The sequence below is a fragment of the Daphnia pulicaria genome, chromosome 3, assembly GCF_021234035.1.
Source record: "Daphnia pulicaria isolate SC F1-1A chromosome 3, SC_F0-13Bv2, whole genome shotgun sequence".
In the NCBI taxonomy this organism is placed as follows: domain Eukaryota; kingdom Metazoa; phylum Arthropoda; class Branchiopoda; order Diplostraca; family Daphniidae; genus Daphnia; species Daphnia pulicaria.
Window position 1 is genome coordinate 4,001,875 of NC_060915.1, and position 26,474 is coordinate 4,028,348.

General features: G+C 36.9%; 50 pseudogenes; all 50 read right to left on the reverse strand.

Annotated features, from left to right (window-relative positions):
* Positions 1-173: 173 nt before the first annotated feature.
* Positions 174-292, reverse strand: LOC124332742 (annotated as a pseudogene).
* A 412-nt stretch (positions 293-704) lies between these two features.
* LOC124332744 lies at positions 705-823 on the reverse strand (annotated as a pseudogene).
* A 412-nt stretch (positions 824-1,235) lies between these two features.
* Positions 1,236-1,354, reverse strand: LOC124332745 (annotated as a pseudogene).
* Positions 1,355-1,766: 412 nt separating this feature from the next.
* LOC124332746 lies at positions 1,767-1,885 on the reverse strand (annotated as a pseudogene).
* Positions 1,886-2,297: 412 nt separating this feature from the next.
* On the reverse strand, positions 2,298-2,416 carry LOC124332747 (annotated as a pseudogene).
* A 412-nt stretch (positions 2,417-2,828) lies between these two features.
* LOC124334093 lies at positions 2,829-2,947 on the reverse strand (annotated as a pseudogene).
* Positions 2,948-3,359: 412 nt separating this feature from the next.
* On the reverse strand, positions 3,360-3,478 carry LOC124332748 (annotated as a pseudogene).
* A 412-nt stretch (positions 3,479-3,890) lies between these two features.
* On the reverse strand, positions 3,891-4,009 carry LOC124332749 (annotated as a pseudogene).
* Positions 4,010-4,422: 413 nt separating this feature from the next.
* Positions 4,423-4,541, reverse strand: LOC124332750 (annotated as a pseudogene).
* Positions 4,542-4,954: 413 nt separating this feature from the next.
* On the reverse strand, positions 4,955-5,073 carry LOC124332752 (annotated as a pseudogene).
* A 412-nt stretch (positions 5,074-5,485) lies between these two features.
* On the reverse strand, positions 5,486-5,604 carry LOC124332753 (annotated as a pseudogene).
* A 412-nt stretch (positions 5,605-6,016) lies between these two features.
* Positions 6,017-6,135, reverse strand: LOC124332754 (annotated as a pseudogene).
* A 413-nt stretch (positions 6,136-6,548) lies between these two features.
* On the reverse strand, positions 6,549-6,667 carry LOC124332755 (annotated as a pseudogene).
* Positions 6,668-7,079: 412 nt separating this feature from the next.
* On the reverse strand, positions 7,080-7,198 carry LOC124332756 (annotated as a pseudogene).
* A 412-nt stretch (positions 7,199-7,610) lies between these two features.
* On the reverse strand, positions 7,611-7,729 carry LOC124332758 (annotated as a pseudogene).
* Positions 7,730-8,141: 412 nt separating this feature from the next.
* On the reverse strand, positions 8,142-8,260 carry LOC124332759 (annotated as a pseudogene).
* A 412-nt stretch (positions 8,261-8,672) lies between these two features.
* Positions 8,673-8,791, reverse strand: LOC124332760 (annotated as a pseudogene).
* A 412-nt stretch (positions 8,792-9,203) lies between these two features.
* On the reverse strand, positions 9,204-9,322 carry LOC124333624 (annotated as a pseudogene).
* Positions 9,323-9,734: 412 nt separating this feature from the next.
* On the reverse strand, positions 9,735-9,853 carry LOC124332761 (annotated as a pseudogene).
* A 412-nt stretch (positions 9,854-10,265) lies between these two features.
* LOC124332762 lies at positions 10,266-10,384 on the reverse strand (annotated as a pseudogene).
* Positions 10,385-10,796: 412 nt separating this feature from the next.
* Positions 10,797-10,915, reverse strand: LOC124334094 (annotated as a pseudogene).
* Positions 10,916-11,327: 412 nt separating this feature from the next.
* Positions 11,328-11,446, reverse strand: LOC124332764 (annotated as a pseudogene).
* Positions 11,447-11,859: 413 nt separating this feature from the next.
* Positions 11,860-11,978, reverse strand: LOC124332765 (annotated as a pseudogene).
* Positions 11,979-12,391: 413 nt separating this feature from the next.
* LOC124332766 lies at positions 12,392-12,510 on the reverse strand (annotated as a pseudogene).
* Positions 12,511-12,922: 412 nt separating this feature from the next.
* LOC124332767 lies at positions 12,923-13,041 on the reverse strand (annotated as a pseudogene).
* A 412-nt stretch (positions 13,042-13,453) lies between these two features.
* On the reverse strand, positions 13,454-13,572 carry LOC124332768 (annotated as a pseudogene).
* A 413-nt stretch (positions 13,573-13,985) lies between these two features.
* LOC124332769 lies at positions 13,986-14,104 on the reverse strand (annotated as a pseudogene).
* A 412-nt stretch (positions 14,105-14,516) lies between these two features.
* On the reverse strand, positions 14,517-14,635 carry LOC124332770 (annotated as a pseudogene).
* A 412-nt stretch (positions 14,636-15,047) lies between these two features.
* LOC124334095 lies at positions 15,048-15,166 on the reverse strand (annotated as a pseudogene).
* Positions 15,167-15,578: 412 nt separating this feature from the next.
* On the reverse strand, positions 15,579-15,697 carry LOC124332771 (annotated as a pseudogene).
* A 412-nt stretch (positions 15,698-16,109) lies between these two features.
* LOC124332772 lies at positions 16,110-16,228 on the reverse strand (annotated as a pseudogene).
* A 412-nt stretch (positions 16,229-16,640) lies between these two features.
* LOC124333625 lies at positions 16,641-16,759 on the reverse strand (annotated as a pseudogene).
* Positions 16,760-17,171: 412 nt separating this feature from the next.
* Positions 17,172-17,290, reverse strand: LOC124332773 (annotated as a pseudogene).
* Positions 17,291-17,702: 412 nt separating this feature from the next.
* Positions 17,703-17,821, reverse strand: LOC124332775 (annotated as a pseudogene).
* Positions 17,822-18,233: 412 nt separating this feature from the next.
* LOC124332776 lies at positions 18,234-18,352 on the reverse strand (annotated as a pseudogene).
* A 412-nt stretch (positions 18,353-18,764) lies between these two features.
* On the reverse strand, positions 18,765-18,883 carry LOC124332777 (annotated as a pseudogene).
* Positions 18,884-19,295: 412 nt separating this feature from the next.
* On the reverse strand, positions 19,296-19,414 carry LOC124332778 (annotated as a pseudogene).
* Positions 19,415-19,826: 412 nt separating this feature from the next.
* Positions 19,827-19,945, reverse strand: LOC124332779 (annotated as a pseudogene).
* Positions 19,946-20,357: 412 nt separating this feature from the next.
* Positions 20,358-20,476, reverse strand: LOC124332780 (annotated as a pseudogene).
* Positions 20,477-20,888: 412 nt separating this feature from the next.
* On the reverse strand, positions 20,889-21,007 carry LOC124332781 (annotated as a pseudogene).
* Positions 21,008-21,419: 412 nt separating this feature from the next.
* Positions 21,420-21,538, reverse strand: LOC124332782 (annotated as a pseudogene).
* Positions 21,539-21,950: 412 nt separating this feature from the next.
* LOC124332783 lies at positions 21,951-22,069 on the reverse strand (annotated as a pseudogene).
* A 412-nt stretch (positions 22,070-22,481) lies between these two features.
* Positions 22,482-22,600, reverse strand: LOC124332784 (annotated as a pseudogene).
* A 412-nt stretch (positions 22,601-23,012) lies between these two features.
* Positions 23,013-23,131, reverse strand: LOC124332786 (annotated as a pseudogene).
* Positions 23,132-23,543: 412 nt separating this feature from the next.
* LOC124332787 lies at positions 23,544-23,662 on the reverse strand (annotated as a pseudogene).
* A 412-nt stretch (positions 23,663-24,074) lies between these two features.
* On the reverse strand, positions 24,075-24,193 carry LOC124332788 (annotated as a pseudogene).
* Positions 24,194-24,605: 412 nt separating this feature from the next.
* Positions 24,606-24,724, reverse strand: LOC124332790 (annotated as a pseudogene).
* Positions 24,725-25,136: 412 nt separating this feature from the next.
* Positions 25,137-25,255, reverse strand: LOC124332791 (annotated as a pseudogene).
* A 412-nt stretch (positions 25,256-25,667) lies between these two features.
* On the reverse strand, positions 25,668-25,786 carry LOC124333626 (annotated as a pseudogene).
* Positions 25,787-26,198: 412 nt separating this feature from the next.
* Positions 26,199-26,317, reverse strand: LOC124332792 (annotated as a pseudogene).
* Between the last annotated feature and the right edge of the window lie 157 nt (positions 26,318-26,474).

Here is a 26,474-nt window from a genome sequence, read left to right on the forward strand (position 1 = left end):
AAAAACGCGATAAAATTTGACAAAATCTCAATGGAATTGATCCAGAATCATTCTTATAGATGCATTGAACCTATCTCTAAGGCATTGAAATGTTTCATCTACGAAATTGGACTGGTAACCATCGTTATTGAAAAAAATTTCAAGAAATTTTTTATTGAAAACAAACTATTCATCGCCAACGACATCCCGTATTCCCAAGCGGTCACCCTTCCAAGTACTAACGGGACTCGACGTAACTTAACTTCTGGGAGCTGACGAGACCAGGTGCGTTCTACGTGATATGGCCGTTGACATTCAAAAATGAAAATTTACCCTCCCAGTCCCAATGGATGAATAGAAAATCACTTCAAAGTGACAGAAATGTTTGTTCATTGAATTTGGACTGGTAACCATCGCGAATAAAAAGCGCGATCAACTTTGAAAAACTCGCAATGAAATTCATCCAGAATCATTCCTATAGATGAATTGAACCTATCCCTATGTCATTGAAATTTTTGATCTACGAATTTGGACTGGTAACCATTGCGATTAAAAAACGCGATAAAATTTGACAAAATCTCAATGGAATTGATCCAGAATCATTCTTATAGATGCATTGAACCTATCTCTAAGGCATTGAAATGTTTCATCTACGAAATTGGACTGGTAACCATCGTTATTGAAAAAAATTTCAAGAAATTTTTTATTGAAAACAAACTATTCATCGCCAACGACATCCCGTATTCCCAAGCGGTCACCCTTCCAAGTACTAACGGGACTCGACGTAACTTAACTTCTGGGAGCTGACGAGACCAGGTGCGTTCTACGTGATATGGCCGTTGACATTCAAAAATGAAAATTTACCCTCCCAGTCCCAATGGATGAATAGAAAATCACTTCAAAGTGACAGAAATGTTTGTTCTTTGAATTTGGACTGGTAACCATCGCAAATAAAAAGCGCGATCAACTTTGAAAAACTCGCAATGAAATTCATCCAGAATCATTCCTATAGATGAATTGAACCTATCCCTATGTCATTGAAATTTTTGATCTACGAATTTGGACTGGTAACCATTGCGATTAAAAAACGCGATAAAATTTGACAAAATCTCAATGGAATTGATCCAGAATCATTCTTATAGATGCATTGAACCTATCTCTAAGGCATTGAAATGTTTCATCTACGAAATTGGACTGGTAACCATCGTTATTGAAAAAAATTTCAAGAAATTTTTTATTGAAAACAAACTATTCATCGCCAACGACATCCCGTATTCCCAAGCGGTCACCCTTCCAAGTACTAACGGGACTCGACGTAACTTAACTTCTGGGAGCTGACGAGACCAGGTGCGTTCTACGTGATATGGCCGTTGACATTCAAAAATGAAAATTTACCCTCCCAGTCCCAATGGATGAATAGAAAATCACTTCAAAGTGACAGAAATGTTTGTTCATTGAATTTGGACTGGTAACCATCGCGAATAAAAAGCGCGATCAACTTTGAAAAACTCGCAATGAAATTCATCCAGAATCATTCCTATAGATGAATTGAACCTATCCCTATGTCATTGAAATTTTTGATCTACGAATTTGGACTGGTAACCATTGCGATTAAAAAACGCGATAAAATTTGACAAAATCTCAATGGAATTGATCCAGAATCATTCTTATAGATGCATTGAACCTATCTCTAAGGCATTGAAATGTTTCATCTACGAAATTGGACTGGTAACCATCGTTATTGAAAAAAATTTCAAGAAATTTTTTATTGAAAACAAACTATTCATCGCCAACGACATCCCGTATTCCCAAGCGGTCACCCTTCCAAGTACTAACGGGACTCGACGTAACTTAACTTCTGGGAGCTGACGAGACCAGGTGCGTTCTACGTGATATGGCCGTTGACATTCAAAAATGAAAATTTACCCTCCCAGTCCCAATGGATGAATAGAAAATCACTTCAAAGTGACAGAAATGTTTGTTCTTTGAATTTGGACTGGTAACCATCGCAAATAAAAAGCGCGATCAACTTTGAAAAACTCGCAATGAAATTCATCCAGAATCATTCCTATAGATGAATTGAACCTATCCCTATGTCATTGAAATTTTTGATCTACGAATTTGGACTGGTAACCATTGCGATTAAAAAACGCGATAAAATTTGACAAAATCTCAATGGAATTGATCCAGAATCATTCTTATAGATGCATTGAACCTATCTCTAAGGCATTGAAATGTTTCATCTACGAAATTGGACTGGTAACCATCGTTATTGAAAAAAATTTCAAGAAATTTTTTATTGAAAACAAACTATTCATCGCCAACGACATCCCGTATTCCCAAGCGGTCACCCTTCCAAGTACTAACGGGACTCGACGTAACTTAACTTCTGGGAGCTGACGAGACCAGGTGCGTTCTACGTGATATGGCCGTTGACATTCAAAAATGAAAATTTACCCTCCCAGTCCCAATGGATGAATAGAAAATCACTTCAAAGTGACAGAAATGTTTGTTCTTTGAATTTGGACTGGTAACCATCGCAAATAAAAAGCGCGATCAACTTTGAAAAACTCGCAATGAAATTCATCCAGAATCATTCCTATAGATGAATTGAACCTATCCCTATGTCATTGAAATTTTTGATCTACGAATTTGGACTGGTAACCATTGCGATTAAAAAACGCGATAAAATTTGACAAAATCTCAATGGAATTGATCCAGAATCATTCTTATAGATGCATTGAACCTATCTCTAAGGCATTGAAATGTTTCATCTACGAAATTGGACTGGTAACCATCGTTATTGAAAAAAATTTCAAGAAATTTTTTATTGAAAACAAACTATTCATCGCCAACGACATCCCGTATTCCCAAGCGGTCACCCTTCCAAGTACTAACGGGACTCGACGTAACTTAACTTCTGGGAGCTGACGAGACCAGGTGCGTTCAACGTGATATGGCCGTTGACATTCAAAAATGAAAATTTACCCTCCCAGTCCCAATGGATGAATAGAAAATCACTTCAAAGTGACAGAAATGTTTGTTCATTGAATTTGGACTGGTAACCATCGCGAATAAAAAGCGCGATCAACTTTGAAAAACTCGCAATGAAATTCATCCAGAATCATTCCTATAGATGAATTGAACCTATCCCTATGTCATTGAAATTTTTGATCTACGAATTTGGACTGGTAACCATCACGATTAATAACGCGATAAAATTTGACAAACTCTCAATGGAATTGATCCAGAATCATTCTTATAGATGAATTGAACCTATCTCTAAGGCATTGAAATGTTTCATCTACGAAATCGGACTGGTAACCATCGTTATTGAAAAAAAATTTCAAGAAATTTTTTATTGAAAACAAACTATTCATCGCCAACGACATCCCGTATTCCCAAGCGGTCACCCTTCCAAGTACTAACGGGACTCGACGTAACTTAACTTCTGGGAGCTGACGAGACCAGGTGCGTTCTACGTGATATGGCCGTTGACATTCAAAAATGAAAATTTACCCTCCCAGTCCCAATGGATGAATAGAAAATCACTTCAAAGTGACAGAAATGTTTGTTCTTTGAATTTGGACTGGTAACCATCGCAAATAAAAAGCGCGATCAACTTTGAAAAACTCGCAATGAAATTCATCCAGAATCATTCCTATAGATGAATTGAACCTATCCCTATGTCATTGAAATTTTTGATCTACGAATTTGGACTGGTAACCATTGCGATTAAAAAAAGCGATAAAATTTGACAAAATCTCAATGGAATTGATCCAGAATCATTCTTATAGATGCATTGAACCTATCTCTAAGGCATTGAAATGTTTCATCTACGAAATTGGACTGGTAACCATCGTTATTGAAAAAAATTTCAAGAAATTTTTTATTGAAAACAAACTATTCATCGCCAACGACATCCCGTATTCCCAAGCGGTCACCCTTCCAAGTACTAACGGGACTCGACGTAACTTAACTTCTGGGAGCTGACGAGACCAGGTGCGTTCTACGTGATATGGCCGTTGACATTCAAAAATGAAAATTTACCCTCCCAGTCCCAATGGATGAATAGAAAATCACTTCAAAGTGACAGAAATGTTTGTTCTTTGAATTTGGACTGGTAACCATCGCAAATAAAAAGCGCGATCAACTTTGAAAAACTCGCAATGAAATTCATCCAGAATCATTCCTATAGATGAATTGAACCTATCCCTATGTCATTGAAATTTTTGATCTACGAATTTGGACTGGTAACCATTGCGATTAAAAAACGCGATAAAATTTGACAAAATCTCAATGGAATTGATCCAGAATCATTCTTATAGATGAATTGAACCTATCTCTAAGGCATTGAAATGTTTCATCTACGAAATTGGACTGGTAACCATCGTTATTGAAAAAAAATTTCAAGAAATTTTTTATTGAAAACAAACTATTCATCGCCAACGACATCCCGTATTCCCAAGCGGTCACCCTTCCAAGTACTAACGGGACTCGACGTAACTTAACTTCTGGGAGCTGACGAGACCAGGTGCGTTCTACGTGATATGGCCGTTGACATTCAAAAATGAAAATTTACCCTCCCAGTCCCAATGGATGAATAGAAAATCACTTCAAAGTGACAGAAATGTTTGTTCTTTGAATTTGGACTGGTAACCATCGCAAATAAAAAGCGCGATCAACTTTGAAAAACTCGCAATGAAATTCATCCAGAATCATTCCTATAGATGAATTGAACCTATCCCTATGTCATTGAAATTTTTGATCTACGAATTTGGACTGGTAACCATTGCGATTAAAAAAAGCGATAAAATTTGACAAAATCTCAATGGAATTGATCCAGAATCATTCTTATAGATGAATTGAACCTATCTCTAAGGCATTGAAATGTTTCATCTACGAAATTGGACTGGTAACCATCGTTATTGAAAAAAAATTTCAAGAAATTTTTTATTGAAAACAAACTATTCATCGCCAACGACATCCCGTATTCCCAAGCGGTCACCCTTCCAAGTACTAACGGGACTCGACGTAACTTAACTTCTGGGAGCTGACGAGACCAGGTGCGTTCTACGTGATATGGCCGTTGACATTCAAAAATGAAAATTTACCCTCCCAGTCCCAATGGATGAATAGAAAATCACTTCAAAGTGACAGAAATGTTTGTTCTTTGAATTTGGACTGGTAACCATCGCAAATAAAAAGCGCGATCAACTTTGAAAAACTCGCAATGAAATTCATCCAGAATCATTCCTATAGATGAATTGAACCTATCCCTATGTCATTGAAATTTTTGATCTACGAATTTGGACTGGTAACCATTGCGATTAAAAAAAGCGATAAAATTTGACAAAATCTCAATGGAATTGATCCAGAATCATTCTTATAGATGCATTGAACCTATCTCTAAGGCATTGAAATGTTTCATCTACGAAATTGGACTGGTAACCATCGTTATTGAAAAAAATTTCAAGAAATTTTTTATTGAAAACAAACTATTCATCGCCAACGACATCCCGTATTCCCAAGCGGTCACCCTTCCAAGTACTAACGGGACTCGACGTAACTTAACTTCTGGGAGCTGACGAGACCAGGTGCGTTCTACGTGATATGGCCGTTGACATTCAAAAATGAAAATTTACCCTCCCAGTCCCAATGGATGAATAGAAAATCACTTCAAAGTGACAGAAATGTTTGTTCTTTGAATTTGGACTGGTAACCATCGCAAATAAAAAGCGCGATCAACTTTGAAAAACTCGCAATGAAATTCATCCAGAATCATTCCTATAGATGAATTGAACCTATCCCTATGTCATTGAAATTTTTGATCTACGAATTTGGACTGGTAACCATTGCGATTAAAAAAAGCGATAAAATTTGACAAAATCTCAATGGAATTGATCCAGAATCATTCTTATAGATGCATTGAACCTATCTCTAAGGCATTGAAATGTTTCATCTACGAAATTGGACTGGTAACCATCGTTATTGAAAAAAATTTCAAGAAATTTTTTATTGAAAACAAACTATTCATCGCCAACGACATCCCGTATTCCCAAGCGGTCACCCTTCCAAGTACTAACGGGACTCGACGTAACTTAACTTCTGGGAGCTGACGAGACCAGGTGCGTTCTACGTGATATGGCCGTTGACATTCAAAAATGAAAATTTACCCTCCCAGTCCCAATGGATGAATAGAAAATCACTTCAAAGTGACAGAAATGTTTGTTCTTTGAATTTGGACTGGTAACCATCGCAAATAAAAAGCGCGATCAACTTTGAAAAACTCGCAATGAAATTCATCCAGAATCATTCCTATAGATGAATTGAACCTATCCCTATGTCATTGAAATTTTTGATCTACGAATTTGGACTGGTAACCATTGCGATTAAAAAACGCGATAAAATTTGACAAAATCTCAATGGAATTGATCCAGAATCATTCTTATAGATGAATTGAACCTATCTCTAAGGCATTGAAATGTTTCATCTACGAAATTGGACTGGTAACCATCGTTATTGAAAAAAAATTTCAAGAAATTTTTTATTGAAAACAAACTATTCATCGCCAACGACATCCCGTATTCCCAAGCGGTCACCCTTCCAAGTACTAACGGGACTCGACGTAACTTAACTTCTGGGAGCTGACGAGACCAGGTGCGTTCTACGTGATATGGCCGTTGACATTCAAAAATGAAAATTTACCCTCCCAGTCCCAATGGATGAATAGAAAATCACTTCAAAGTGACAGAAATGTTTGTTCTTTGAATTTGGACTGGTAACCATCGCAAATAAAAAGCGCGATCAACTTTGAAAAACTCGCAATGAAATTCATCCAGAATCATTCCTATAGATGAATTGAACCTATCCCTATGTCATTGAAATTTTTGATCTACGAATTTGGACTGGTAACCATTGCGATTAAAAAAAGCGATAAAATTTGACAAAATCTCAATGGAATTGATCCAGAATCATTCTTATAGATGCATTGAACCTATCTCTAAGGCATTGAAATGTTTCATCTACGAAATTGGACTGGTAACCATCGTTATTGAAAAAAATTTCAAGAAATTTTTTATTGAAAACAAACTATTCATCGCCAACGACATCCCGTATTCCCAAGCGGTCACCCTTCCAAGTACTAACGGGACTCGACGTAACTTAACTTCTGGGAGCTGACGAGACCAGGTGCGTTCTACGTGATATGGCCGTTGACATTCAAAAATGAAAATTTACCCTCCCAGTCCCAATGGATGAATAGAAAATCACTTCAAAGTGACAGAAATGTTTGTTCTTTGAATTTGGACTGGTAACCATCGCAAATAAAAAGCGCGATCAACTTTGAAAAACTCGCAATGAAATTCATCCAGAATCATTCCTATAGATGAATTGAACCTATCCCTATGTCATTGAAATTTTTGATCTACGAATTTGGACTGGTAACCATTGCGATTAAAAAACGCGATAAAATTTGACAAAATCTCAATGGAATTGATCCAGAATCATTCTTATAGATGCATTGAACCTATCTCTAAGGCATTGAAATGTTTCATCTACGAAATTGGACTGGTAACCATCGTTATTGAAAAAAATTTCAAGAAATTTTTTATTGAAAACAAACTATTCATCGCCAACGACATCCCGTATTCCCAAGCGGTCACCCTTCCAAGTACTAACGGGACTCGACGTAACTTAACTTCTGGGAGCTGACGAGACCAGGTGCGTTCTACGTGATATGGCCGTTGACATTCAAAAATGAAAATTTACCCTCCCAGTCCCAATGGATGAATAGAAAATCACTTCAAAGTGACAGAAATGTTTGTTCTTTGAATTTGGACTGGTAACCATCGCAAATAAAAAGCGCGATCAACTTTGAAAAACTCGCAATGAAATTCATCCAGAATCATTCCTATAGATGAATTGAACCTATCCCTATGTCATTGAAATTTTTGATCTACGAATTTGGACTGGTAACCATTGCGATTAAAAAACGCGATAAAATTTGACAAAATCTCAATGGAATTGATCCAGAATCATTCTTATAGATGCATTGAACCTATCTCTAAGGCATTGAAATGTTTCATCTACGAAATTGGACTGGTAACCATCGTTATTGAAAAAAATTTCAAGAAATTTTTTATTGAAAACAAACTATTCATCGCCAACGACATCCCGTATTCCCAAGCGGTCACCCTTCCAAGTACTAACGGGACTCGACGTAACTTAACTTCTGGGAGCTGACGAGACCAGGTGCGTTCTACGTGATATGGCCGTTGACATTCAAAAATGAAAATTTACCCTCCCAGTCCCAATGGATGAATAGAAAATCACTTCAAAGTGACAGAAATGTTTGTTCTTTGAATTTGGACTGGTAACCATCGCAAATAAAAAGCGCGATCAACTTTGAAAAACTCGCAATGAAATTCATCCAGAATCATTCCTATAGATGAATTGAACCTATCCCTATGTCATTGAAATTTTTGATCTACGAATTTGGACTGGTAACCATTGCGATTAAAAAACGCGATAAAATTTGACAAAATCTCAATGGAATTGATCCAGAATCATTCTTATAGATGCATTGAACCTATCTCTAAGGCATTGAAATGTTTCATCTACGAAATTGGACTGGTAACCATCGTTATTGAAAAAAATTTCAAGAAATTTTTTATTGAAAACAAACTATTCATCGCCAACGACATCCCGTATTCCCAAGCGGTCACCCTTCCAAGTACTAACGGGACTCGACGTAACTTAACTTCTGGGAGCTGACGAGACCAGGTGCGTTCTACGTGATATGGCCGTTGACATTCAAAAATGAAAATTTACCCTCCCAGTCCCAATGGATGAATAGAAAATCACTTCAAAGTGACAGAAATGTTTGTTCATTGAATTTGGACTGGTAACCATCGCGAATAAAAAGCGCGATCAACTTTGAAAAACTCGCAATGAAATTCATCCAGAATCATTCCTATAGATGAATTGAACCTATCCCTATGTCATTGAAATTTTTGATCTACGAATTTGGACTGGTAACCATTGCGATTAAAAAACGCGATAAAATTTGACAAAATCTCAATGGAATTGATCCAGAATCATTCTTATAGATGCATTGAACCTATCTCTAAGGCATTGAAATGTTTCATCTACGAAATTGGACTGGTAACCATCGTTATTGAAAAAAATTTCAAGAAATTTTTTATTGAAAACAAACTATTCATCGCCAACGACATCCCGTATTCCCAAGCGGTCACCCTTCCAAGTACTAACGGGACTCGACGTAACTTAACTTCTGGGAGCTGACGAGACCAGGTGCGTTCTACGTGATATGGCCATTGACATTCAAAAATGAAAATTTACCCTCCCAGTCCCAATGGATGAATAGAAAATCACTTCAAAGTGACAGAAATGTTTGTTCTTTGAATTTGGACTGGTAACCATCGCAAATAAAAAGCGCGATCAACTTTGAAAAACTCGCAATGAAATTCATCCAGAATCATTCCTATAGATGAATTGAACCTATCCCTATGTCATTGAAATTTTTGATCTACGAATTTGGACTGGTAACCATTGCGATTAAAAAACGCGATAAAATTTGACAAAATCTCAATGGAATTGATCCAGAATCATTCTTATAGATGCATTGAACCTATCTCTAAGGCATTGAAATGTTTCATCTACGAAATTGGACTGGTAACCATCGTTATTGAAAAAAATTTCAAGAAATTTTTTATTGAAAACAAACTATTCATCGCCAACGACATCCCGTATTCCCAAGCGGTCACCCTTCCAAGTACTAACGGGACTCGACGTAACTTAACTTCTGGGAGCTGACGAGACCAGGTGCGTTCTACGTGATATGGCCGTTGACATTCAAAAATGAAAATTTACCCTCCCAGTCCCAATGGATGAATAGAAAATCACTTCAAAGTGACAGAAATGTTTGTTCTTTGAATTTGGACTGGTAACCATCGCAAATAAAAAGCGCGATCAACTTTGAAAAACTCGCAATGAAATTCATCCAGAATCATTCCTATAGATGAATTGAACCTATCCCTATGTCATTGAAATTTTTGATCTACGAATTTGGACTGGTAACCATTGCGATTAAAAAACGCGATAAAATTTGACAAAATCTCAATGGAATTGATCCAGAATCATTCTTATAGATGCATTGAACCTATCTCTAAGGCATTGAAATGTTTCATCTACGAAATTGGACTGGTAACCATCGTTATTGAAAAAAATTTCAAGAAATTTTTTATTGAAAACAAACTATTCATCGCCAACGACATCCCGTATTCCCAAGCGGTCACCCTTCCAAGTACTAACGGGACTCGACGTAACTTAACTTCTGGGAGCTGACGAGACCAGGTGCGTTCTACGTGATATGGCCGTTGACATTCAAAAATGAAAATTTACCCTCCCAGTCCCAATGGATGAATAGAAAATCACTTCAAAGTGACAGAAATGTTTGTTCTTTGAATTTGGACTGGTAACCATCGCAAATAAAAAGCGCGATCAACTTTGAAAAACTCGCAATGAAATTCATCCAGAATCATTCCTATAGATGAATTGAACCTATCCCTATGTCATTGAAATTTTTGATCTACGAATTTGGACTGGTAACCATTGCGATTAAAAAACGCGATAAAATTTGACAAAATCTCAATGGAATTGATCCAGAATCATTCTTATAGATGCATTGAACCTATCTCTAAGGCATTGAAATGTTTCATCTACGAAATTGGACTGGTAACCATCGTTATTGAAAAAAATTTCAAGAAATTTTTTATTGAAAACAAACTATTCATCGCCAACGACATCCCGTATTCCCAAGCGGTCACCCTTCCAAGTACTAACGGGACTCGACGTAACTTAACTTCTGGGAGCTGACGAGACCAGGTGCGTTCAACGTGATATGGCCGTTGACATTCAAAAATGAAAATTTACCCTCCCAGTCCCAATGGATGAATAGAAAATCACTTCAAAGTGACAGAAATGTTTGTTCATTGAATTTGGACTGGTAACCATCGCGAATAAAAAGCGCGATCAACTTTGAAAAACTCGCAATGAAATTCATCCAGAATCATTCCTATAGATGAATTGAACCTATCCCTATGTCATTGAAATTTTTGATCTACGAATTTGGACTGGTAACCATCACGATTAATAACGCGATAAAATTTGACAAACTCTCAATGGAATTGATCCAGAATCATTCTTATAGATGAATTGAACCTATCTCTAAGGCATTGAAATGTTTCATCTACGAAATCGGACTGGTAACCATCGTTATTGAAAAAAAATTTCAAGAAATTTTTTATTGAAAACAAACTATTCATCGCCAACGACATCCCGTATTCCCAAGCGGTCACCCTTCCAAGTACTAACGGGACTCGACGTAACTTAACTTCTGGGAGCTGACGAGACCAGGTGCGTTCTACGTGATATGGCCGTTGACATTCAAAAATGAAAATTTACCCTCCCAGTCCCAATGGATGAATAGAAAATCACTTCAAAGTGACAGAAATGTTTGTTCTTTGAATTTGGACTGGTAACCATCGCAAATAAAAAGCGCGATCAACTTTGAAAAACTCGCAATGAAATTCATCCAGAATCATTCCTATAGATGAATTGAACCTATCCCTATGTCATTGAAATTTTTGATCTACGAATTTGGACTGGTAACCATTGCGATTAAAAAACGCGATAAAATTTGACAAAATCTCAATGGAATTGATCCAGAATCATTCTTATAGATGAATTGAACCTATCTCTAAGGCATTGAAATGTTTCATCTACGAAATTGGACTGGTAACCATCGTTATTGAAAAAAAATTTCAAGAAATTTTTTATTGAAAACAAACTATTCATCGCCAACGACATCCCGTATTCCCAAGCGGTCACCCTTCCAAGTACTAACGGGACTCGACGTAACTTAACTTCTGGGAGCTGACGAGACCAGGTGCGTTCTACGTGATATGGCCGTTGACATTCAAAAATGAAAATTTACCCTCCCAGTCCCAATGGATGAATAGAAAATCACTTCAAAGTGACAGAAATGTTTGTTCTTTGAATTTGGACTGGTAACCATCGCAAATAAAAAGCGCGATCAACTTTGAAAAACTCGCAATGAAATTCATCCAGAATCATTCCTATAGATGAATTGAACCTATCCCTATGTCATTGAAATTTTTGATCTACGAATTTGGACTGGTAACCATTGCGATTAAAAAAAGCGATAAAATTTGACAAAATCTCAATGGAATTGATCCAGAATCATTCTTATAGATGAATTGAACCTATCTCTAAGGCATTGAAATGTTTCATCTACGAAATTGGACTGGTAACCATCGTTATTGAAAAAAAATTTCAAGAAATTTTTTATTGAAAACAAACTATTCATCGCCAACGACATCCCGTATTCCCAAGCGGTCACCCTTCCAAGTACTAACGGGACTCGACGTAACTTAACTTCTGGGAGCTGACGAGACCAGGTGCGTTCTACGTGATATGGCCGTTGACATTCAAAAATGAAAATTTACCCTCCCAGTCCCAATGGATGAATAGAAAATCACTTCAAAGTGACAGAAATGTTTGTTCTTTGAATTTGGACTGGTAACCATCGCAAATAAAAAGCGCGATCAACTTTGAAAAACTCGCAATGAAATTCATCCAGAATCATTCCTATAGATGAATTGAACCTATCCCTATGTCATTGAAATTTTTGATCTACGAATTTGGACTGGTAACCATTGCGATTAAAAAAAGCGATAAAATTTGACAAAATCTCAATGGAATTGATCCAGAATCATTCTTATAGATGCATTGAACCTATCTCTAAGGCATTGAAATGTTTCATCTACGAAATTGGACTGGTAACCATCGTTATTGAAAAAAATTTCAAGAAATTTTTTATTGAAAACAAACTATTCATCGCCAACGACATCCCGTATTCCCAAGCGGTCACCCTTCCAAGTACTAACGGGACTCGACGTAACTTAACTTCTGGGAGCTGACGAGACCAGGTGCGTTCTACGTGATATGGCCGTTGACATTCAAAAATGAAAATTTACCCTCCCAGTCCCAATGGATGAATAGAAAATCACTTCAAAGTGACAGAAATGTTTGTTCTTTGAATTTGGACTGGTAACCATCGCAAATAAAAAGCGCGATCAACTTTGAAAAACTCGCAATGAAATTCATCCAGAATCATTCCTATAGATGAATTGAACCTATCCCTATGTCATTGAAATTTTTGATCTACGAATTTGGACTGGTAACCATTGCGATTAAAAAAAGCGATAAAATTTGACAAAATCTCAATGGAATTGATCCAGAATCATTCTTATAGATGCATTGAACCTATCTCTAAGGCATTGAAATGTTTCATCTACGAAATTGGACTGGTAACCATCGTTATTGAAAAAAATTTCAAGAAATTTTTTATTGAAAACAAACTATTCATCGCCAACGACATCCCGTATTCCCAAGCGGTCACCCTTCCAAGTACTAACGGGACTCGACGTAACTTAACTTCTGGGAGCTGACGAGACCAGGTGCGTTCTACGTGATATGGCCGTTGACATTCAAAAATGAAAATTTACCCTCCCAGTCCCAATGGATGAATAGAAAATCACTTCAAAGTGACAGAAATGTTTGTTCTTTGAATTTGGACTGGTAACCATCGCAAATAAAAAGCGCGATCAACTTTGAAAAACTCGCAATGAAATTCATCCAGAATCATTCCTATAGATGAATTGAACCTATCCCTATGTCATTGAAATTTTTGATCTACGAATTTGGACTGGTAACCATTGCGATTAAAAAACGCGATAAAATTTGACAAAATCTCAATGGAATTGATCCAGAATCATTCTTATAGATGAATTGAACCTATCTCTAAGGCATTGAAATGTTTCATCTACGAAATTGGACTGGTAACCATCGTTATTGAAAAAAAATTTCAAGAAATTTTTTATTGAAAACAAACTATTCATCGCCAACGACATCCCGTATTCCCAAGCGGTCACCCTTCCAAGTACTAACGGGACTCGACGTAACTTAACTTCTGGGAGCTGACGAGACCAGGTGCGTTCTACGTGATATGGCCGTTGACATTCAAAAATGAAAATTTACCCTCCCAGTCCCAATGGATGAATAGAAAATCACTTCAAAGTGACAGAAATGTTTGTTCTTTGAATTTGGACTGGTAACCATCGCAAATAAAAAGCGCGATCAACTTTGAAAAACTCGCAATGAAATTCATCCAGAATCATTCCTATAGATGAATTGAACCTATCCCTATGTCATTGAAATTTTTGATCTACGAATTTGGACTGGTAACCATTGCGATTAAAAAAAGCGATAAAATTTGACAAAATCTCAATGGAATTGATCCAGAATCATTCTTATAGATGCATTGAACCTATCTCTAAGGCATTGAAATGTTTCATCTACGAAATTGGACTGGTAACCATCGTTATTGAAAAAAATTTCAAGAAATTTTTTATTGAAAACAAACTATTCATCGCCAACGACATCCCGTATTCCCAAGCGGTCACCCTTCCAAGTACTAACGGGACTCGACGTAACTTAACTTCTGGGAGCTGACGAGACCAGGTGCGTTCTACGTGATATGGCCGTTGACATTCAAAAATGAAAATTTACCCTCCCAGTCCCAATGGATGAATAGAAAATCACTTCAAAGTGACAGAAATGTTTGTTCTTTGAATTTGGACTGGTAACCATCGCAAATAAAAAGCGCGATCAACTTTGAAAAACTCGCAATGAAATTCATCCAGAATCATTCCTATAGATGAATTGAACCTATCCCTATGTCATTGAAATTTTTGATCTACGAATTTGGACTGGTAACCATTGCGATTAAAAAACGCGATAAAATTTGACAAAATCTCAATGGAATTGATCCAGAATCATTCTTATAGATGCATTGAACCTATCTCTAAGGCATTGAAATGTTTCATCTACGAAATTGGACTGGTAACCATCGTTATTGAAAAAAATTTCAAGAAATTTTTTATTGAAAACAAACTATTCATCGCCAACGACATCCCGTATTCCCAAGCGGTCACCCTTCCAAGTACTAACGGGACTCGACGTAACTTAACTTCTGGGAGCTGACGAGACCAGGTGCGTTCAACGTGATATGGCCGTTGACATTCAAAAATGAAAATTTACCCTCCCAGTCCCAATGGATGAATAGAAAATCACTTCAAAGTGACAGAAATGTTTGTTCATTGAATTTGGACTGGTAACCATCGCGAATAAAAAGCGCGATCAACTTTGAAAAACTCGCAATGAAATTCATCCAGAATCATTCCTATAGATGAATTGAACCTATCCCTATGTCATTGAAATTTTTGATCTACGAATTTGGACTGGTAACCATCACGATTAATAACGCGATAAAATTTGACAAACTCTCAATGGAATTGATCCAGAATCATTCTTATAGATGAATTGAACCTATCTCTAAGGCATTGAAATGTTTCATCTACGAAATCGGACTGGTAACCATCGTTATTGAAAAAAAATTTCAAGAAATTTTTTATTGAAAACAAACTATTCATCGCCAACGACATCCCGTATTCCCAAGCGGTCACCCTTCCAAGTACTAACGGGACTCGACGTAACTTAACTTCTGGGAGCTGACGAGACCAGGTGCGTTCTACGTGATATGGCCGTTGACATTCAAAAATGAAAATTTACCCTCCCAGTCCCAATGGATGAATAGAAAATCACTTCAAAGTGACAGAAATGTTTGTTCTTTGAATTTGGACTGGTAACCATCGCAAATAAAAAGCGCGATCAACTTTGAAAAACTCGCAATGAAATTCATCCAGAATCATTCCTATAGATGAATTGAACCTATCCCTATGTCATTGAAATTTTTGATCTACGAATTTGGACTGGTAACCATTGCGATTAAAAAACGCGATAAAATTTGACAAAATCTCAATGGAATTGATCCAGAATCATTCTTATAGATGCATTGAACCTATCTCTAAGGCATTGAAATGTTTCATCTACGAAATTGGACTGGTAACCATCGTTATTGAAAAAAATTTCAAGAAATTTTTTATTGAAAACAAACTATTCATCGCCAACGACATCCCGTATTCCCAAGCGGTCACCCTTCCAAGTACTAACGGGACTCGACGTAACTTAACTTCTGGGAGCTGACGAGACCAGGTGCGTTCTACGTGATATGGCCGTTGACATTCAAAAATGAAAATTTACCCTCCCAGTCCCAATGGATGAATAGAAAATCACTTCAAAGTGACAGAAATGTTTGTTCATTGAATTTGGACTGGTAACCATCGCGAATAAAAAGCGCGATCAACTTTGAAAAACTCGCAATGAAATTCATCCAGAATCATTCCTATAGATGAATTGAACCTATCCCTATGTCATTGAAATTTTTGATCTACGAATTTGGACTGGTAACCATTGCGATTAAAAAACGCGATAAAATTTGACAAAATCTCAATGGAATTGATCCAGAATCATTCTTATAGATGCATTGAACCTATCTCTAAGGCATTGAAATGTTTCATCTACGAAATTGGACTGGTAACCATCGTTATTGAAAAAAATTTCAAGAAATTTTTTATTGAAAACAAACTATTCATCGCCAACGACATCCCGTATTCCCAAGCGGTCACCCTTCCAAGTACTAACGGGACTCGACGTAACTTAACTTCTGGGAGCTGACGAGACCAGGTGCGTTCTACGTGATATGGCCATTGACATTCAAAAATGAAAATTTACCCTCCCAGTCCCAATGGATGAATAGAAAATCACTTCAAAGTGACAGAAATGTTTGTTCTTTGAATTTGGACTGGTAACCATCGCAAATAAAAAGCGCGATCAACTTTGAAAAACTCGCAATGAAATTCATCCAGAATCATTCCTATAGATGAATTGAACCTATCCCTATGTCATTGAAATTTTTGATCTACGAATTTGGACTGGTAACCATTGCGATTAAAAAACGCGATAAAATTTGACAAAATCTCAATGGAATTGATCCAGAATCATTCTTATAGATGCATTGAACCTATCTCTAAGGCATTGAAATGTTTCATCTACGAAATTGGACTGGTAACCATCGTTATTGAAAAAAATTTCAAGAAATTTTTTATTGAAAACAAACTATTCATCGCCAACGACATCCCGTATTCCCAAGCGGTCACCCTTCCAAGTACTAACGGGACTCGACGTAACTTAACTTCTGGGAGCTGACGAGACCAGGTGCGTTCTACGTGATATGGCCGTTGACATTCAAAAATGAAAATTTACCCTCCCAGTCCCAATGGATGAATAGAAAATCACTTCAAAGTGACAGAAATGTTTGTTCTTTGAATTTGGACTGGTAACCATCGCAAATAAAAAGCGCGATCAACTTTGAAAAACTCGCAATGAAATTCATCCAGAATCATTCCTATAGATGAATTGAACCTATCCCTATGTCATTGAAATTTTTGATCTACGAATTTGGACTGGTAACCATTGCGATTAAAAAACGCGATAAAATTTGACAAAATCTCAATGGAATTGATCCAGAATCATTCTTATAGATGCATTGAACCTATCTCTAAGGCATTGAAATGTTTCATCTACGAAATTGGACTGGTAACCATCGTTATTGAAAAAAATTTCAAGAAATTTTTTATTGAAAACAAACTATTCATCGCCAACGACATCCCGTATTCCCAAGCGGTCACCCTTCCAAGTACTAACGGGACTCGACGTAACTTAACTTCTGGGAGCTGACGAGACCAGGTGCGTTCTACGTGATATGGCCGTTGACATTCAAAAATGAAAATTTACCCTCCCAGTCCCAATGGATGAATAGAAAATCACTTCAAAGTGACAGAAATGTTTGTTCATTGAATTTGGACTGGTAACCATCGCGAATAAAAAGCGCGATCAACTTTGAAAAACTCGCAATGAAATTCATCCAGAATCATTCCTATAGATGAATTGAACCTATCCCTATGTCATTGAAATTTTTGATCTACGAATTTGGACTGGTAACCATTGCGATTAAAAAACGCGATAAAATTTGACAAAATCTCAATGGAATTGATCCAGAATCATTCTTATAGATGCATTGAACCTATCTCTAAGGCATTGAAATGTTTCATCTACGAAATTGGACTGGTAACCATCGTTATTGAAAAAAATTTCAAGAAATTTTTTATTGAAAACAAACTATTCATCGCCAACGACATCCCGTATTCCCAAGCGGTCACCCTTCCAAGTACTAACGGGACTCGACGTAACTTAACTTCTGGGAGCTGACGAGACCAGGTGCGTTCTACGTGATATGGCCGTTGACATTCAAAAATGAAAATTTACCCTCCCAGTCCCAATGGATGAATAGAAAATCACTTCAAAGTGACAGAAATGTTTGTTCTTTGAATTTGGACTGGTAACCATCGCAAATAAAAAGCGCGATCAACTTTGAAAAACTCGCAATGAAATTCATCCAGAATCATTCCTATAGATGAATTGAACCTATCCCTATGTCATTGAAATTTTTGATCTACGAATTTGGACTGGTAACCATTGCGATTAAAAAACGCGATAAAATTTGACAAAATCTCAATGGAATTGATCCAGAATCATTCTTATAGATGCATTGAACCTATCTCTAAGGCATTGAAATGTTTCATCTACGAAATTGGACTGGTAACCATCGTTATTGAAAAAAATTTCAAGAAATTTTTTATTGAAAACAAACTATTCATCGCCAACGACATCCCGTATTCCCAAGCGGTCACCCTTCCAAGTACTAACGGGACTCGACGTAACTTAACTTCTGGGAGCTGACGAGACCAGGTGCGTTCTACGTGATATGGCCGTTGACATTCAAAAATGAAAATTTACCCTCCCAGTCCCAATGGATGAATAGAAAATCACTTCAAAGTGACAGAAATGTTTGTTCTTTGAATTTGGACTGGTAACCATCGCAAATAAAAAGCGCGATCAACTTTGAAAAACTCGCAATGAAATTCATCCAGAATCATTCCTATAGATGAATTGAACCTATCCCTATGTCATTGAAATTTTTGATCTACGAATTTGGACTGGTAACCATTGCGATTAAAAAACGCGATAAAATTTGACAAAATCTCAATGGAATTGATCCAGAATCATTCTTATAGATGCATTGAACCTATCTCTAAGGCATTGAAATGTTTCATCTACGAAATTGGACTGGTAACCATCGTTATTGAAAAAAATTTCAAGAAATTTTTTATTGAAAACAAACTATTCATCGCCAACGACATCCCGTATTCCCAAGCGGTCACCCTTCCAAGTACTAACGGGACTCGACGTAACTTAACTTCTGGGAGCTGACGAGACCAGGTGCGTTCTACGTGATATGGCCGTTGACATTCAAAAATGAAAATTTACCCTCCCAGTCCCAATGGATGAATAGAAAATCACTTCAAAGTGACAGAAATGTTTGTTCATTGAATTTGGACTGGTAACCATCGCGAATAAAAAGCGCGATCAACTTTGAAAAACTCGCAATGAAATTCATCCAGAATCATTCCTATAGATGAATTGAACCTATCCCTATGTCATTGAAATTTTTGATCTACGAATTTGGACTGGTAACCATTGCGATTAAAAAACGCGATAAAATTTGACAAAATCTCAATGGAATTGATCCAGAATCATTCTTATAGATGCATTGAACCTATCTCTAAGGCATTGAAATGTTTCATCTACGAAATTGGACTGGTAACCATCGTTATTGAAAAAAATTTCAAGAAATTTTTTATTGAAAACAAACTATTCATCGCCAACGACATCCCGTATTCCCAAGCGGTCACCCTTCCAAGTACTAACGGGACTCGACGTAACTTAACTTCTGGGAGCTGACGAGACCAGGTGCGTTCTACGTGATATGGCCGTTGACATTCAAAAATGAAAATTTACCCTCCCAGTCCCAATGGATGAATAGAAAATCACTTCAAAGTGACAGAAATGTTTGTTCTTTGAATTTGGACTGGTAACCATCGCAAATAAAAAGCGCGATCAACTTTGAAAAACTCGCAATGAAATTCATCCAGAATCATTCCTATAGATGAATTGAACCTATCCCTATGTCATTGAAATTTTTGATCTACGAATTTGGACTGGTAACCATTGCGATTAAAAAACGCGATAAAATTTGACAAAATCTCAATGGAATTGATCCAGAATCATTCTTATAGATGCATTGAACCTATCTCTAAGGCATTGAAATGTTTCATCTACGAAATTGGACTGGTAACCATCGTTATTGAAAAAAATTTCAAGAAATTTTTTATTGAAAACAAACTATTCATCGCCAACGACATCCCGTATTCCCAAGCGGTCACCCTTCCAAGTACTAACGGGACTCGACGTAACTTAACTTCTGGGAGCTGACGAGACCAGGTGCGTTCTACGTGATATGGCCGTTGACATTCAAAAATGAAAATTTACCCTCCCAGTCCCAATGGATGAATAGAAAATCACTTCAAAGTGACAGAAATGTTTGTTCTTTGAATTTGGACTGGTAACCATCGCAAATAAAAAGCGCGATCAACTTTGAAAAACTCGCAATGAAATTCATCCAGAATCATTCCTATAGATGAATTGAACCTATCCCTATGTCATTGAAATTTTTGATCTACGAATTTGGACTGGTAACCATTGCGATTAAAAAACGCGATAAAATTTGACAAAATCTCAATGGAATTGATCCAGAATCATTCTTATAGATGCATTGAACCTATCTCTAAGGCATTGAAATGTTTCATCTACGAAATTGGACTGGTAACCATCGTTATTGAAAAAAATTTCAAGAAATTTTTTATTGAAAACAAACTATTCATCGCCAACGACATCCCGTATTCCCAAGCGGTCACCCTTCCAAGTACTAACGGGACTCGACGTAACTTAACTTCTGGGAGCTGACGAGACCAGGTGCGTTCTACGTGATATGGCCGTTGACATTCAAAAATGAAAATTTACCCTCCCAGTCCCAATGGATGAATAGAAAATCACTTCAAAGTGACAGAAATGTTTGTTCATTGAATTTGGACTGGTAACCATCGCGAATAAAAAGCGCGATCAACTTTGAAAAACTCGCAATGAAATTCATCCAGAATCATTCCTATAGATGAATTGAACCTATCCCTATGTCATTGAAATTTTTGATCTACGAATTTGGACTGGTAACCATTGCGATTAAAAAACGCGATAAAATTTGACAAAATCTCAATGGAATTGATCCAGAATCATTCTTATAGATGCATTGAACCTATCTCTAAGGCATTGAAATGTTTCATCTACGAAATTGGACTGGTAACCATCGTTATTGAAAAAAATTTCAAGAAATTTTTTATTGAAAACAAACTATTCATCGCCAACGACATCCCGTATTCCCAAGCGGTCACCCTTCCAAGTACTAACGGGACTCGACGTAACTTAACTTCTGGGAGCTGACGAGACCAGGTGCGTTCTACGTGATATGGCCGTTGACATTCAAAAATGAAAATTTACCCTCCCAGTCCCAATGGATGAATAGAAAATCACTTCAAAGTGACAGAAATGTTTGTTCTTTGAATTTGGACTGGTAACCATCGCAAATAAAAAGCGCGATCAACTTTGAAAAACTCGCAATGAAATTCATCCAGAATCATTCCTATAGATGAATTGAACCTATCCCTATGTCATTGAAATTTTTGATCTACGAATTTGGACTGGTAACCATTGCGATTAAAAAACGCGATAAAATTTGACAAAATCTCAATGGAATTGATCCAGAATCATTCTTATAGATGCATTGAACCTATCTCTAAGGCATTGAAATGTTTCATCTACGAAATTGGACTGGTAACCATCGTTATTGAAAAAAATTTCAAGAAATTTTTTATTGAAAACAAACTATTCATCGCCAACGACATCCCGTATTCCCAAGCGGTCACCCTTCCAAGTACTAACGGGACTCGACGTAACTTAACTTCTGGGAGCTGACGAGACCAGGTGCGTTCTACGTGATATGGCCGTTGACATTCAAAAATGAAAATTTACCCTCCCAGTCCCAATGGATGAATAGAAAATCACTTCAAAGTGACAGAAATGTTTGTTCATTGAATTTGGACTGGTAACCATCGCGAATAAAAAGCGCGATCAACTTTGAAAAACTCGCAATGAAATTCATCCAGAATCATTCCTATAGATGAATTGAACCTATCCCTATGTCATTGAAATTTTTGATCTACGAATTTGGACTGGTAACCATTGCGATTAAAAAACGCGATAAAATTTGACAAAATCTCAATGGAATTGATCCAGAATCATTCTTATAGATGCATTGAACCTATCTCTAAGGCATTGAAATGTTTCATCTACGAAATTGGACTGGTAACCATCGTTATTGAAAAAAATTTCAAGAAATTTTTTATTGAAAACAAACTATTCATCGCCAACGACATCCCGTATTCCCAAGCGGTCACCCTTCCAAGTACTAACGGGACTCGACGTAACTTAACTTCTGGGAGCTGACGAGACCAGGTGCGTTCTACGTGATATGGCCGTTGACATTCAAAAATGAAAATTTACCCTCCCAGTCCCAATGGATGAATAGAAAATCACTTCAAAGTGACAGAAATGTTTGTTCTTTGAATTTGGACTGGTAACCATCGCAAATAAAAAGCGCGATCAACTTTGAAAAACTCGCAATGAAATTCATCCAGAATCATTCCTATAGATGAATTGAACCTATCCCTATGTCATTGAAATTTTTGATCTACGAATTTGGACTGGTAACCATTGCGATTAAAAAACGCGATAAAATTTGACAAAATCTCAATGGAATTGATCCAGAATCATTCTTATAGATGCATTGAACCTATCTCTAAGGCATTGAAATGTTTCATCTACGAAATTGGACTGGTAACCATCGTTATTGAAAAAAATTTCAAGAAATTTTTTATTGAAAACAAACTATTCATCGCCAACGACATCCCGTATTCCCAAGCGGTCACCCTTCCAAGTACTAACGGGACTCGACGTAACTTAACTTCTGGGAGCTGACGAGACCAGGTGCGTTCTACGTGATATGGCCGTTGACATTCAAAAATGAAAATTTACCCTCCCAGTCCCAATGGATGAATAGAAAATCACTTCAAAGTGACAGAAATGTTTGTTCTTTGAATTTGGACTGGTAACCATCGCAAATAAAAAGCGCGATCAACTTTGAAAAACTCGCAATGAAATTCATCCAGAATCATTCCTATAGATGAATTGAACCTATCCCTATGTCATTGAAATTTTTGATCTACGAATTTGGACTGGTAACCATTGCGATTAAAAAACGCGATAAAATTTGACAAAATCTCAATGGAATTGATCCAGAATCATTCTTATAGATGCATTGAACCTATCTCTAAGGCATTGAAATGTTTCATCTACGAAATTGGACTGGTAACCATCGTTATTGAAAAAAATTTCAAGAAATTTTTTATTGAAAACAAACTATTCATCGCCAACGACATCCCGTATTCCCAAGCGGTCACCCTTCCAAGTACTAACGGGACTCGACGTAACTTAACTTCTGGGAGCTGACGAGACCAGGTGCGTTCTACGTGATATGGCCGTTGACATTCAAAAATGAAAATTTACCCTCCCAGTCCCAATGGATGAATAGAAAATCACTTCAAAGTGACAGAAATGTTTGTTCATTGAATTTGGACTGGTAACCATCGCGAATAAAAAGCGCGATCAACTTTGAAAAACTCGCAATGAAATTCATCCAGAATCATTCCTATAGATGAATTGAACCTATCCCTATGTCATTGAAATTTTTGATCTACGAATTTGGACTGGTAACCATTGCGATTAAAAAACGCGATAAAATTTGACAAAATCTCAATGGAATTGATCCAGAATCATTCTTATAGATGCATTGAACCTATCTCTAAGGCATTGAAATGTTTCATCTACGAAATTGGACTGGTAACCATCGTTATTGAAAAAAATTTCAAGAAATTTTTTATTGAAAACAAACTATTCATCGCCAACGACATCCCGTATTCCCAAGCGGTCACCCTTCCAAGTACTAACGGGACTCGACGTAACTTAACTTCTGGGAGCTGACGAGACCAGGTGCGTTCTACGTGATATGGCCGTTGACATTCAAAAATGAAAATTTACCCTCCCATTCCCAATGGATGAATAGAAAATCACTTCAAAGTGACAGAAATGTTTGTTCTTTGAATTTGGACTGGTAACCATCGCAAATAAAAAGCGCGATCAACTTTGAAAAACTCGCAATGAAATTCATCCAGAATCATTCCTATAGATGAATTGAACCTATCCCTATGTCATTGAAATTTTTGATCTACGAATTTGGACTGGTAACCATTGCGATTAAAAAACGCGATAAAATTTGACAAAATCTCAATGGAATTGATCCAGAATCATTCTTATAGATGCATTGAACCTATCTCTAAGGCATTGAAATGTTTCATCTACGAAATTGGACTGGTAACCATCGTTATTGAAAAAAATTTCAAGAAATTTTTTATTGAAAACAAACTATTCATCGCCAACGACATCCCGTATTCCCAAGCGGTCACCCTTCCAAGTACTAACGGGACTCGACGTAACTTAACTTCTGGGAGCTGACGAGACCAGGTGCGTTCTACGTGATATGGCCGTTGACATTCAAAAATGAAAATTTACCCTCCCAGTCCCAATGGATGAATAGAAAATCACTTCAAAGTGACAGAAATGTTTGTTCTTTGAATTTGGACTGGTAACCATCGCAAATAAAAAGCGCGATCAACTTTGAAAAACTCGCAATGAAATTCATCCAGAATCATTCCTATAGATGAATTGAACCTATCCCTATGTCATTGAAATTTTTGATCTACGAATTTGGACTGGTAACCATTGCGATTAAAAAACGCGATAAAATTTGACAAAATCTCAATGGAATTGATCCAGAATCATTCTTATAGATGCATTGAACCTATCTCTAAGGCATTGAAATGTTTCATCTACGAAATTGGACTGGTAACCATCGTTATTGAAAAAAATTTCAAGAAATTTTTTATTGAAAACAAACTATTCATCGCCAACGACATCCCGTATTCCCAAGCGGTCACCCTTCCAAGTACTAACGGGACTCGACGTAACTTAACTTCTGGGAGCTGACGAGACCAGGTGCGTTCTACGTGATATGGCCGTTGACATTCAAAAATGAAAATTTACCCTCCCAGTCCCAATGGATGAATAGAAAATCACTTCAAAGTGACAGAAATGTTTGTTCATTGAATTTGGACTGGTAACCATCGCGAATAAAAAGCGCGATCAACTTTGAAAAACTCGCAATGAAATTCATCCAGAATCATTCCTATAGATGAATTGAACCTATCCCTATGTCATTGAAATTTTTGATCTACGAATTTGGACTGGTAACCATTGCGATTAAAAAACGCGATAAAATTTGACAAAATCTCAATGGAATTGATCCAGAATCATTCTTATAGATGCATTGAACCTATCTCTAAGGCATTGAAATGTTTCATCTACGAAATTGGACTGGTAACCATCGTTATTGAAAAAAATTTCAAGAAATTTTTTATTGAAAACAAACTATTCATCGCCAACGACATCCCGTATTCCCAAGCGGTCACCCTTCCAAGTACTAACGGGACTCGACGTAACTTAACTTCTGGGAGCTGACGAGACCAGGTGCGTTCTACGTGATATGGCCATTGACATTCAAAAATGAAAATTTACCCTCCCAGTCCCAATGGATGAATAGAAAATCACTTCAAAGTGACAGAAATGTTTGTTCTTTGAATTTGGACTGGTAACCATCGCAAATAAAAAGCGCGATCAACTTTGAAAAACTCGCAATGAAATTCATCCAGAATCATTCCTATAGATGAATTGAACCTATCCCTATGTCATTGAAATTTTTGATCTACGAATTTGGACTGGTAACCATTGCGATTAAAAAACGCGATAAAATTTGACAAAATCTCAATGGAATTGATCCAGAATCATTCTTATAGATGCATTGAACCTATCTCTAAGGCATTGAAATGTTTCATCTACGAAATTGGACTGGTAACCATCGTTATTGAAAAAAATTTCAAGAAATTTTTTATTGAAAACAAACTATTCATCGCCAACGACATCCCGTATTCCCAAGCGGTCACCCTTCCAAGTACTAACGGGACTCGACGTAACTTAACTTCTGGGAGCTGACGAGACCAGGTGCGTTCTACGTGATATGGCCGTTGACATTCAAAAATGAAAATTTACCCTCCCAGTCCCAATGGATGAATAGAAAATCACTTCAAAGTGACAGAAATGTTTGTTCTTTGAATTTGGACTGGTAACCATCGCAAATAAAAAGCGCGATCAACTTTGAAAAACTCGCAATGAAATTCATCCAGAAT